Below are 11,231 nucleotides of genomic sequence, written 5' to 3'. Positions count from 1 at the left end.
CATATGATGGAGGCAATTGGTTTCATAGTTGCTCGTGTAGGGACATTAGGGCTATAGTGTAGGTGCTCATTAGAGAATGAGTTCACTGATTGATCAACTCATGGAATATTGGATGGTTGATGATACCTCATAGTTAGATAACAATTCTCTCATCCTATTAGGTGTATTTGGTCCTGTTAGGATCAAGTCGATACTGGGGGGGTGAATTAGTACTTTTGGAAACCTATGTCGATCCTGAAAATTCATATGATAAAACCATATCGGAAAGATATTTAAGCTTAAAGATGTTCATAAGAGAGTAATGAAGATGTAAAGTGGTTGCAAAGTAAGTAAATAGCAGAGAAGAAAGAGAACACACTAGTTTTATAGTGGTTCGGTCGTTGTGACCTACATCCACTTCTGATTCCTCCTCCATTGAGGTTGTTGGCTTCAACTATTGATCTTCCTTCAATGGGTGAAGATCAACTACCTATTTATAGTTCTATTCTCCTTTTCATAGGTTTAGGAGATAACCTTTACAATTCTTTTAACCCTCCCTTAAATAGAATTTATACTTAGGGAAGAGGAGGGGAGCTCTCAAGGAATCACAACAGTGTTTTCTCACTTAGATCATAACTTTTTTGTTCACACTTTCGTGCTCTTTTATGCCAGAAAGTGTGGGGTATTAATAGGCCCCAAATGGCTTCAAAAATAGAGCAAAAAAATGTCTCATCCTAGGTTTTCGGGTACTAGCGGTACCACCACCAATACTCCTTGACATTGCGTGATACCACCACCCAGTCTGGTAGTCTACTACTTAATGAAGCCTCGGAGACTGGGTCTAGTGGTACCACCACTTGCTTGGGCAGTACCACTACATGTAGGCATTAATGATTGACGGTACCATTGCTTAGTCTGGGTGGTACCACCTGGGAGGCCAAACCTCAAACAGTTCCATCGCCTAGTCTAGATGGTGCCATCGCCTAACTATCATGGACTTAACTGGTTTTGCCTAAGTCGTGTGGCACCCTTGCGTGTCCGCCCGCAAAGGTCAACCTCCCCAAAGCCTCCCATGTCCCTTAGGACCCACAAAAGAGAGAACGAATTAGAGAAAACGTCTCATTCGGGATCTACATGCAAACATCTCCGAAAACGCTTCATAGACAATGCAAATTACAAACAGATTTATAAGCTCTGAATAGTTGCATAATAAAAGGGTAAAATGGTCCATTATAGATCGAAAATCTCTCACACGTGTCTACATGACACAACCTTTATTTACAAGCCTAAAGCAGCCACCAACCTAACTAAAATGGGACTATTAAGCCTTCAGCCATCCCTCTACATGCTGTACAAAGCATGAACATACCAAAAGACACGGATATACATAAGCATTACATCAAACATCCTGTTTAGAAGTTTGTCCGTGACATTCTCCCCCACTTATTCCTTCGACGTCCTCGTTGAAGCCTTTGTCGACACTGTAACTCCTTGCCTTTGCTGAGTCTTCAATCTTCTGCTCCAACTGCAATGCGCCTCCTGGCTCTCAGTTACTCTTTGCTATTGCTTTTGAGTAGTCGAACCTTTGATCCACCATGCTGCTTCAACTTGCCAATGACTCTGACTCTAGTGTGGGGTTGGCTGAGTTGTGTTGATTCCTGATGGTTCCTGCGGATCCTTCAGATGAAGGAAAAGACCATCCTTACTGCAACAGTCTCTCAAATGCCTCATGCTGCTTGAATTGGGTGGATGCTTGTTGGAGCTTTAACGAGCATCGTCTCGTAAACTTCTGAAGTTTTGGGTCCTTCCTCCAGAAAATTTGCTCATTGACTCTTCTTTCACTTAGTTGTCACATCTAAGTAGGTTCGCATCACTTTCGCTTTCGATTGATATTTCGTTGGGAAATGAAGCAAACAATCTACTCTCAGTAGCATTGATTACCGTTGGTGAGGATTTGACAACTATTGTCTTCCATTATCTTCGAAGGGTCTTTGAACTTATGCAGAGCCTCTCTGCTGGATAGATAAGAGAATTAGGGTACTCGGTTTTACCTATTCTTTTAAGGGTTGAGAAGGCAAAGGTTACTTGACTTCGCCCGCCTCCTCGAGGTTGTACTCCATGCATCGAGCTGGTTACTAGCCTTCGCCTGCTCTTTGCTCACACTTCTGAAGCACTTGAAGTGTTTGCTCTCCTTGTGTTGAGTAAGTTACTGTAATTCAACTTCTCAATGCCATCGAACTTTTGGAATGCAGGAAGTTTTCACCCCAACTTGGAGTAATTCTCTCATAGGTTTGGTTGCCTCTAGGATTGTACCGTCTTCTCCATCAACTCTAGCACCTACTCCACTGAGTAGCAAAGGTACAACACCGCGTACTGCCTACTTCGTTCCTTGGTCATGCACTCTTACCTGACCTGAAGTCCTTCACTTTCTGCTATCATGATGAGAAGCTCGTTGACACCAGTCTTATGAAGTTCTTTGGCCTCTGCCCTTCAGCCTTGTCTCGGTGCTTAGAGTTTGCCTCTGTATGCTCCACCTCCTCGGCCCCTTTCATGACCAAGTGCTCTCCCTCCATGAGAGCAAGGGATCAATGACTTTCACGGAAGTCCTGCCTCTGCGGTACCATGGCGCTGCCATGCCCATGGCACTACTCTCTGTCGCCTTGCATCTACATCCCTTTTCTTCCCAATCAGTAGGTATGCCTCTGTGGCACTCCTCCGAGTCTACCTCCATTCTAACTGATGCTTGATTTTGGGTAGCTAAGTCCCTCTAGATTCGTTGTCGCTTCCTCGCCCCTTTCGACCCCCTACTTCAACACCTCTGTATTCTCCAAGCAGTTCCTTCTGGTCGATGGAAAGAAAGACTACAACTCCCATGCATGCCCTCTGCCATCACATTATAGGATTTGCATCGATTCTGTTCTCCTTAGCTTCCTTGGTAGCAACGTTCGCTTACTCGACCTTGTCCTCTAACTTGTCGGGCTCCCTTAAGCGAATATGAGCTTTGGAGCAATCCAACTCTCCAGTTGCTTCGATCATACCTCTGTATGATCACATCCCTCCCATGGGACTCACTGGTACTTGCATTCGAACTTTTTCCTTTGGTGGAACCCAGCCCCCATATGCTGATGACCAAGGTTTTCATCCGATGCAAAATTCGATGCATGCACGGAAGACCCACCTCTGCGGTACCATGGCCTTCACTCCTTGAATCCATAGCCCTTCTTGCCGTTGTGTTGTCCCCGAAGTGGAGCTTCCAGTAGCTCCCGATCATACCTCCGTATGATCTAGTCCCTCATGGGACTATGTTGTGTGTATCGTATTGCCACGAACTGTTCCACCATGATCCGCTGCACCATGTCGCCTCCTGGTGACATCTCTATTGTATTCTGATCCTTGTGGGATGAACTCGAATTGTAAACCCTTCATGTGTGGCCTCTGCCAGTACATCGCAGGGACTCTTCCACCTTCAATTTTGTTTGCTCCTTTGGCAATCGACCTTCATCCACCCACTCTTGAGTCACACCTAGATGAAGCACCGCTCTAGGACAGTCCATCGCCTAGTAGCTCCCGAAGTCCCCCGACTTCGCTATAATTAGTTCCCCATTGTCCGGATCCTGGACCTCTGCCCCTACCAGCACAATCTCCGCTACGCACCGCTTCCTGCCTAGCAACTTGATTTGCAACACTATGGCATATTCTTCAAGAGTACCCGCCTCTGCGTCCTCTTGCCCCATGCTAAGGCCTTCTGAACCCAACTTCGCCTCCGCAAATTGAGTCGCCTTAGTTCCTCCATCAAATGCTTTTCCGAGATAAGGTGCATGTGCCCAGAAGCTCCCTTCGTCTTTGGCACCATGCAAGATGAGTCCGCTCCGTCAGAATGAAGGACCCATGGAATAATATGATCCTACTCTTGCCTCTACAAGAGTTCATGTCCTTGACCTCTATCTAAGAAAAGCACTATGCCTCTGCTCCATGTTCCAACTTCTATGCTAACTCCCTTCATGCGGCTTGGGTACTTCACCAAGTTACACCCAAGTTGCTTCGCTCCTCGTTTTTGCATTGAGTCGATGGTGGCCCTCGTGCCCACCATTCCACGGGTCAGCCCTCCCTTGAGTTCGATCTCTATATCGACTCCAAGTGTGCCTTCATTTGAGTTATTTTGGGTCGCTCCCCCACTTGATCTCGCAATGCATCCACCAATGCATTCTCTCGAGCGAGATCATGCAATGACTCCTCACCACTTGCTCAGTCCATTGAGCTTCGTGGAGTTGTTGTTTGTTGAGGTACTCCTCAACATGTGAGGTCCGTCCCACATGATTCTGTTAGGACCCTTTTTCTAAGCTTTTGAATAATGTTTATCGAGTCTGTTTAGTTCAGTTGTTTATTGAGTCAGTTTGGTTCAGTTAGAATCAAGTAGAGATTTATTTAATATTTATTTATTATTAGAGTTCAAGTCCTGATGGACTTTGGGTGGAACTCTATAAATAGTGATGTAACCCTTTCTTGAATCAATCAATCAATGAAATGTTATTCCACTTTGTGGCCAAACCCTAGGAGGTTGATCCCCTCGAAGTGATCAAGGAGGGTCGATCCCCTTGAAGCGATCAAGGAGGGCCGATGCCCTCAAAGCGATCAAGGAGGCCGATACCCTCGAAGCGATCGTTATTATCCTCATTTCTCTCCTTTCTTTCACGATAAGACTTTAGGGTCTTATCATTTGGTATCAGAGCGATGATAAGACTTTACGGTCTTATCATTTGGTACTTTACGGTCTTATCATTTGGTATCAGAGCCTACGATAAGACCTTTAGGGTCTTATCATTTGGTATCAGTGCGGCGATCCTTGGCGTTCTGGTCAGCGACCATCGTTGCCCCTTCTCCACCGTCATCGCTGCTGCCCAGCCAACAGCTGCCACCATCACTGCTGCCCCCTTGCTGCAGTTATCTTCATCTTAGGAAGAAAAAAAAAAAAAAAGGAAAGAAAGAAAGAAAGAAAGAAAGAAAGAAAGAAAGAAAGAAAGAAAGAAGAGAGAGAAGAAAAGAAGCCGCAGCCACGCACCCCTGCTTCCCTTGCTTGCGGCCAGCACACCACCGGCCGTCGCTGCTCTCCGGCCAGCGACCGACCTTGCCCCGCTCCCGGCCAGAGTCTACCGTGGCCATCGCCTCCCACTCGAGTCACCACCGCTGCTAGGAGACGACGCTGCCAGCGTCTCATCCTACCGCAGCCCCGCTCCCCTTCTCAATAGCCGCTGCAAGGCAACTTCTTCCCCACCGCCACTGCTGCTTCCCGGCTGCTCCATCACCGCCGCCCGCCTTCCAGCTGCAACCCTAACGAAGCCCCCCCCCCCCTTGGGACGTAGCCGCAGTCGCCGGTTGCCGCAAGCCCTCGTTGCAGCGGTTGCAGAAACAGAGCTTCCTCTGTTGCCGTAGCCCCTCGTCGATCACAGCCGCGCCTCGAGCGCCGTCGCCTTCCAGCAGACCCACCACCGCTGTCAGCCATCGTGCGGCGATCGTCGCTCGCGTCCCAGCCGCCGCTCCCCCTGGCTCGGGCGAGAACGACCACCGCCACTCCCCCTTGCTCTGCTCCCTTGGTGACCGAAACATGGCAATCCTCCTCTTGCTGCTGCGAAGCAGTCACCGGTCCTCTTGCTACTGCGAACGCCAGTTGCCACCACCGTCGCCGCTGCTGCCCAGCCAGCAACGACGCCGCTCGCCGCCCAGCCTGCCACCGTCGATTCCTATTTTCCACTACAGCCTCAACCTCGGCAACGCCACCGCAGCCGCCGGTTGCCGCAGTCCCTCGTTGCAGCGGTTGCAAAAACAGAGCATCCTCTGTTGCCGTAGCCCCTCATCGATCGCAGCCGTGCCTCAAGTGCCATCGCCTTCCAGCCGACCCACCACCGCTGCCAGCCACTATGTGGCGACCGCCGCTCGCCTCCCAACCGTCGCTCCCCCTGGCTCAGGCGAGAACGACCGTCGCCACTTCCCCTTGCTGCTCCACCCTGCTCGAGCGAGAAGGACCGCGACCGCTGCTTCCCGGCCAACGGACCAACCCCCTCATCACTTCTACCATTGGTGACGCTGCCCCCAACCATGCCACCATCGCTGCCTCCGCTGCCCCCAACCGCGCAGCCTCAACATCGTTGCTCAGCGATCGCCCCTTGGGTCATAGTAGCTGCAACCACATCGACGCAGTCGCCTTCCAACCCCGGCGCTCTCACCCCACACAGCGATAGAAATAGGGCAGCACCTCTTCCTCCAACATAGCGACCACAACACTGCCCTCGGCATCCATCTCCTCGACAACTTCGCATCGACAGTGTTGATGCCCTTGACCGACATAAAAAACAAGAGTTGAGATTTCAGATTTGCAGTCTTACACAATGGCCATTGATAACTTGGTGAAAGCACAAATGGAAGCATTGGAATTCAGAATTGAGAACCGACTGCAAGAAACACTTAATGATTTCAAAAAGAGCCTACTGGAGAGCCTCAGTAAATTTTAACAAAATGGGGGCTCAAGTTCTACGTTGCACAGATATGAAAATACAGGAAAAATGCCCCAAGATTAGGACATAAACTACTTACACATGAAGGTGGAATTTTCGAGATGGTAAGATGGAGATCTAACCAGTTGGATCTCTAGGGCAGAAAATTTTTATAATTTTCACAGAACTCTAGAAGAATCCAAGATGGAAATAGTCTCAATCCAGCTTGATGGAGATGCACTCCAGTGGTACGATTGGTATGAAACTGTTTACGGAGTTCCTTCATGGGAGAACTTCAAACGAGGGCTTTTTGTTCGATTTGGCCCATCCGAATATGAGAATGTTGATGGCCAGCTCGCCAAAATTCATCAAACATCTATAATGTTAGAATATCAGAGTATGTTTAAAAGATTGTTAAATCAAACTAGAGATTGGTTGGAATGATAACTTTTGGATACATTTATTGAAGGGCTTAATTCGGAGATCTGGTGTGAAGTTAAGGCTCCTCATCCTCGTACTATGATAACTGCAATCTTATTTGCACATCTACATGAGAAAAAAATTAGTAAGGAAAGATCAGCAAGGGGTTTGCACTATGATGAAAGGTGGAGTATGGAGCACCAATGTAAACAAGGGCAACATCTGATGATTGAGCCAATTAGAGAGGAACCGAAAGTGGAACTGAAAGCAGAAGAGTTGGACTTCGATTATGAAGGTGTAGAACCTGATGAAGATATTGAAGCCATCACACATACAGTGCATGCATTGGTTGGCTATGCTAACCCACAAACTATGAAAATCAGAAGAACTTTGAAGCATCAACATCCTAATAATTTTATGGACAGGAAAGTTGTTGCCCAACTAGCCCACCATATTGAAGGCTGTGGCATATTCGAAGTAAAGATCATTGATGGACGGATTTCAACTTGTGATAGCAAAGGCCAAGAGTTTTTTGCAATGATTACTACACTGAAAGACCGACTTATTGCTTACACTATTAAAAAGTGGAGACCATACTTGATCAACGGGCTGTGATGCATTGCATATAGCCTATGACTGAAGTGCTGAAAGAGAAGCTCCCCGAGATTGATGCTGCTCAGCCTTGAGGACAAGGCTGATTTGAAGAGGGAGGAATTGTTAGGACCCTTTTTCTAAGCTTTTGAATAATTTTTATCGAGTCTGTTTAGTTCAGTTGCTTATTGAGTTGGTTTGGTTCAGTTAGAGTCAAGTAGAGGTTTATTTAATATTTATTTATTATTAGAGTTCAAGTCCTGATGGACTCTGGGTGGAACTTTATAAATAGTGATGTAACCCTTTCTTAAATCAATCAATCAATGAAATGTTATTCCACTTTGTGGCCAAACCCTAGGAGGTCGATCCCCTCGAAGTGATCAAGGAGGGTCGATCCCCTCGAAGCGATTAAGGAGGGTCGATCCCCTCGAAGCGATCAAGGAGGCTGATCCCCTCGAAGCGATCATTATCATCCCCATTTCTCCCATTTCTTCCACGATAAGACTTTAGGGTCTTATCATATTCTCCCTCTAGAGAGTCGAGACTTATCCCTCCTAGATAACTGTCCCGTTGGAGCAACATCTCTCTTCGTTTCGGATACCACCATCCCCTTGGACTACTTCGATCTATTGAACAAACTGTGCATTGTTCTACCTCCTACAACTTGCTAGATTACGACTCCACGTCAATACAGCCCCCGCTGCACCACCCAAGGCCTAGCAAAATACTGAACTCATTGCACCCTTCAGCCTCCTACAGATGTATCCTTCACATGCCGAAGAGAAAGTTTTAATGCTCCATGGCGCCGAGTTTCGGTCGCCTTGGGATGGCCACGAACATTCCATCGTCTGCATATAAGCCCATACATGAGTACCAAATTCTTTGAGCTAGCAATTCCCCTCACCTCTGTGAGTTTTGTATAACTCTTTTAGTCGTTGAGCAACTCATTCCATCTTGCATGGTCTCATCCTTTACCAAGCGCCTCGCTTGCCTTGAGCACCATCAAATATAGTTGTCAACGTTGAGCCATAGCTCAAACTCAGCCATCCCAACCTTTATGCACTCCACATTCTTCCAAGCTTGCCTGTTCTCATGGTACCTCTTGCGCGAAGGGTTGGCTATTCCTTTGAATGCCAATGTCAGATGCCCACTCCTCCGAGCGTCTCCTTTTCCCTACATCTCCATACTCGTTTTCCTCCCAAACGGTCGCGCGTGTGCTGACTGCCCTCAACGCAGCCCCGCTAAGTCTCCCACATTTGCATGCTAAGTGTTTCTATGAGTGCTTGACCCACTCTAATACCATTTGTTACGGACTTAGCTGGTTTTGCCTAAGTCGTGCGGCACTTTTGCGTGTCCGTCCACAAAGGTCAGCCTCCCCGAAGCCTCCCATGTCCCTTAGGACCCACAAAAGAGAGAACGGGTTAGAGAAAACGCCTCATTTGGGATCCACATGCAAACATCTTTGAAAACACTTCATAGACAATGCAAATTACAAACAGACTTTACAAGCTCTGAATAGTTGCACAATAAAAGGGTAAAATAGTCCATTATAGACTGAAAATCTCTCACACGTGTCCACATGACACAATATTTATTTATAAGCCTAAAGCGGCCACCGACCTAACTAAAATGGGACTATTAAGCCTTCGGTCGTCCCTCTACATACTGTACAAAGTATAAACATACCAAAAGACACGGACATACATAAGCATTACATCAAACATCCTATTTAGAAGTTTGTCCGTGACATAACGTGGCTCTAAATGGTTGAATGAGCCATCCAACTGGCCCAATTCAATCCTATTTTGGGCCCAATTGTCCCCTAATTGATTTAGTATGATTTTTTCCAAAATTAACTCAAATTAACATCTTAACTACAATAGTTAAGGCTAAAACAATTATGATACAAGTAATCTAAGTTGTCTGGCACATCAATTGTTCAACCGAACTCTCGGTGAACTTCCAGCAAACTCTAAGCGATCTTCTAGCAAGCTTTCAGTGAACTCTTTGCGATCTTCTGGTGAGCTTTCGGTGAACTTCCGATGAGCTTTCGGTGAACTCCCGATTAACTTCTGATGAAATTTTGATGAGCTTTCGGTGCATCGTTTGATCCTTTGGTGTATCCCTTGATTCATCTGGCCTGATGTCCTATCATTGACTCTGACCTAATATTCGATTCTTCTTTAATTGCTTTATATTTTTCATGATCATAGTTAGTCCTACAATACTTATCTCAACACATGGATTAGATCATTAATTCATCAATTGATTTCATCATCAAAATCCGAGATTCAACAATCTCCCCCTTTTGATGATGATAACCAATTGATGATTGAGTGAACTTTAACTCCTCCTATCTAAATGTCATATTGAGATAAGCTAAACTTGAATTCAAAAAAATCATAACATTTGAATTTAAGTGAAATAATTTTGATCATAATGATTAAATACAATATATCAAAATTCCATACATTGTGCATCATCATAGTTTCATGTCATCATGGTATAACATGCATAATTTCATCACTTCATCAATGATAATAAACTAACATCACTTTGTGTTAGGATCAAGAGCGCACTAAGAGAGGGGAGTGAATTAGTGCAGGGGAAAACTTTTACGATTTCAGAAAACTTATTTCAATTAAAGCCGATTCAACAAGAATGGTTTCAACTCAATCCTTTTCGGAAGAACTTTGAACTTGAAACCTTTCGTGAAAGAGCAAGAGAAGACTAAGGTGATTTGCAGCAAAGTAAAGTGCACAAATGAAAAGCGTCGATTTTGTAAGGTCATTGTATGATTAAAGCCGATCTCGAAAAATGTTTACGTCAAAGCGTAAGTATACGTAGTTAAGGCACAGTAAGGAGGAGATGCAGTTTGCTATAAAGGAAAGTTGCTCAAAGTAAATGCAAATCGAGTTTTTAGAGTGGTTCGGTCAATGTGACATACATCCACTATCGGCTTCCTCCTTCGATGAGGTCACCGGTGTCCACTAAAGGCCTTCCTTCAATAGGTGAAGGCTAACCACTCTTTTATAGCTTTCTTCTTTTGCCGGGCTTAGGAGACAACCCTTACAAGTTTCACTCCTCTCTTGAATGATCTCAACACTTAGAAAGAAGGAGGAGAACTCTAGCTTTTGCTATGAATGCAAGAATTTGGGGCACTACAAAAATGAATATCCATGAGTGAAGAAAAAGCTACCAAAGAAAAAGAAAGTATTTAAAGCTACTTGGGATGACTTAAGTACAGCCGAAGATAAGGAACCAACCAACAAAGAAGAAGTTGCTAACTATGCATTAATGACGTTTGGCAATGAGGTAAGTGACTCGATCGAAGCTTATTTTTCTTTTGATGAACTATTAAGTATTTTTCATGATTTGTTTGATGAATATAAATTAGTTGGTAAATGATATAAATTATTGAAAAAGGATTATGCTTCTCTTTCTAGTGAACTTAAAAAATTAAAAAATAAGCATAATAAGTGTATGTTAACTCCTTATAATCAATGTGAAGAATTAGCATAATTTAAAAAGAAAATTTTATTACTACAAGAAAATTAGAAAAAAAATTAAAATATGTAACAAATCTTTAAATATGATCCTTGATAAGGGTCATGTTCATAGAAAGGAAGGAATTAGCTTTGTGAGTAACACTCAACAAAAGCCAACTTCTTCATTAAAGGACCTACATTACATGTCTTACCTAGAGAAAAATATAATTTTTATGAAAAATATTATCTTTTTTGTTAGGAACGA

Source organism: Musa acuminata, chromosome BXJ1-9, assembly GCF_036884655.1.
Source record: "Musa acuminata AAA Group cultivar baxijiao chromosome BXJ1-9, Cavendish_Baxijiao_AAA, whole genome shotgun sequence".
Classification (NCBI taxonomy): domain Eukaryota; kingdom Viridiplantae; phylum Streptophyta; class Magnoliopsida; order Zingiberales; family Musaceae; genus Musa; species Musa acuminata.
The sequence above is the reverse complement of the archived record's forward strand: the minus strand, read 5'-3'. Positions refer to the sequence as shown.